Source organism: Cololabis saira, chromosome 12, assembly GCF_033807715.1.
Source record: "Cololabis saira isolate AMF1-May2022 chromosome 12, fColSai1.1, whole genome shotgun sequence".
Taxonomy (NCBI): domain Eukaryota; kingdom Metazoa; phylum Chordata; class Actinopteri; order Beloniformes; family Belonidae; genus Cololabis; species Cololabis saira.
Window position 1 is genome coordinate 16,442,053 of NC_084598.1, and position 2,961 is coordinate 16,445,013.

Below are 2,961 nucleotides of genomic sequence, written 5' to 3' on the forward strand. Positions count from 1 at the left end.
AACGTTTCCTGGTGGACTCCGGCCACAGCTGAGCCTCCTACCGCCGACCGCTACGGACCGCTACTGACCGGTCGACCGGCGGTAACGGACCACCATTAAGTGCGGCTAACGGCTCCTCCATTACCACTTTTGGGACCCGGTCAGTGACTGTATGCTTCCATGGACGCCAGTTTGAGAGTGACTTTGTCATCGCCAATGTTGCTGTTCCTATTATCGGTGCTGATTTTCTATGTGCTAACAGTTTGCTAGTGGACGTTGCAAACCGCCAATTGATCGATGCAGTGATTCTTATGACTTTTCCGTGTGAGACTGGGGGATCTGGGCCGCTAGCACACGCTAACGTTTTAGCAGCAGGTAACGTGTTCCAATGTCTGCTGGCTGATTTCCCGCATCGAGCATTACATCACCACCACAGGTCCCCCGGTTTTTGCGCGTGCTCGTCGTTTAGACACACAGAAGTTAGCCATTGCTAAAGAGGAGTTTGCCTCTATGGAGCCTTTAGGCATAGTTAGACGCTCCAAGAGCCCCTGGGCCTCGCCGCTTCACATGGTGCCGAAGGCAGACGGTTCGAGGCGCCCGTGTGGGGATTTTCGCCGTCTTAACAACGTCACGGTGCACGACCGCTATCCAGTCCCGCACATCCAGGATTTTTCCGCGCATTTAGCAGGGACAACCATCTTTTCAAAGGTGGATTTAGTATGCGGTTACCACCAGGTTCCCATGAGAGCAGAGGATGTGCCCAAAACCGCTGTAATTACCCCATTTGGGCTTTTTGAATTTCTGCGCATGCCCTTTGGCCTGAAGGGGGCAGCGCAGACCTTCCAGAGGTTGATGGACTCTGTGTTGCGAGACCTCACATTCGTGTTCATTTACCTTGATGACATTTTGGTGGCCAGTTCCTAAGCAGAGGAGCATTTGGCACACCTCAAACTAGTCTTTCAGAGGTTAGATGAACACGGCCTTATTGTCAACCCGGCTAAGTGCCAGTTCGGCCTGCCGGTTACGGATTTTTTAGGGCACCGGATTTCAGCTCAGGGTGCAGTTCCACTGCCGTCTAAGGTACAAGCGGTGGCAGATTTTCCCCGCCCGGCCTCGGTTAAGGCGCAGCAGGAGTTTTTGGGTATGATTAATTTTTATAACCATTTCCTCCCTCGCGCCGCCCACCTCCTGCAGCCACTTTATGGAGCCTTGCAAAAGAAGAAAGGCTGTGACCCAGTGGACTGGACACCTGACCGCATCAGTGCCTTTGAGGGTGCTATGTCTTCCCTGGCCAATGCAGTCCTTTTAGCTCACCCTTCACCTTCGGCACCCATTTCTTTGATACAGTATATATATATCAAAGATAAATAAATAAATAAATATTTGGGGTCAAACACAGTTTATCGATTATGGGATGAGATGTGAAATGGTTTGATCAAGTGGCTTATCAACAGTTTAGAAAAATCCCCTTTAAGGGTTATTGGAGAATATTAAATTACTTTATTGTACTTTGTAACTCTTTTCATAGTCTACATATGTCTACTGAAGTTACCAAATATCATTAATTGACCGGTAAAGCGCACGATCACTTCAACATCCTTATCTGATGTAACATTAAGATCCAGTTATGGGAGGGCTTGTGAGAATATGACATAGTCAATGGAATTCCCCAAGGAAGTGTCATTAGTCCAGTTTTATTTAATGTAATGATTAATGACATTTTTATTAATCTAGATAGAAGGATCTGCTCGTCCTTATAAGCAGATGATGGAGCTATTTGGATTAGGGGGAGAGATGATACAAATGGTTTGAAAAAGATAAAGGAGGCTATTCTGAAAGTAGAACAATGGTCCTACAATTGGGGATTCAAACTTTCAACCGCTAAGTGTTGTTATATGTACTTCACCAGGAAGAAAAAGCTAGATGAACAGAGTCTTAGTTTATATGGGCAACCAATGGAAAAAGTCAAGGAATTTAAGTACTTGGGGATATGGCTTGATGAAAGGTGTACATGGAAGTTGCATGTTGAAAAACTAGAAACAAAATGCAAAAAAATTGGTAGTTAATTTAATGAGAGATATATCTGGATATAACTGGGGAGCAGATAAGCAGGCAAGTATATATAAGTCATTGATGAGATCAGCAATAGACTATGGATGTTTTGTTTACGGAGCAGCAGCCAAATCACACCAAAATTGAGAGAATGCAAAACAAAGGCAAGGCAAGGCAAGTTTATTTATATAGCACGATTCAACACAAGGTAATTCAAAGTGCTTTACATTGACATTAAAAGCAACAAGACATAATTAGAGAGTAAATAACAAATAAGATTGAATGAAATTATGAATAAGATGATAAGAAAAGAAGTCAAATAATAAAAAGCACAAGCTGTTAAAAATAAGGGCAGTGGAATCTAGCAGGTAAGTATTTAATTTAGGAGTACGCTTGAGTAAACAACAGTAATGTTTTTAGGCCCGATTTGAAGGAGCTGACAGTTGGAGCAGACCTCAGGTCTACAGGAAGTTTGTTCCACATAAAAGTAAATTCATTAACAAAAAACCTTGTTTTGTTGTGTTTCAGAAGGAAATGGAAATTTATTTTATCACCATTTATCACTTATTGATTCTTCTAATAAAACGACTGTTAAGACTGTGAATATTTGCACCCTCTAAAAGTTTTTATATAATACACTTCTGTTCTCTGTTCACTGTACGTTGTGATCTTCATACATGGGTGCAGATCCCGGGGGGGACGGGGGGGACATGTCCACCCCAATTTCTGAAAAACATGAATTGTCCCGCCCAATAAAAATACCCTAAATTATTCAAAATTGAACAAATGTATTTTCAGACTTAAAGGTTGAATATGTAGAATATTTATTAAAAATATATTTCTAAAAAAAAAATACACCCACGGTGCGTTTTGAGGCGTACAGAATGAAAGTATTGCTACTCCATACATTTTTTTTTTAGTCTGAATTAA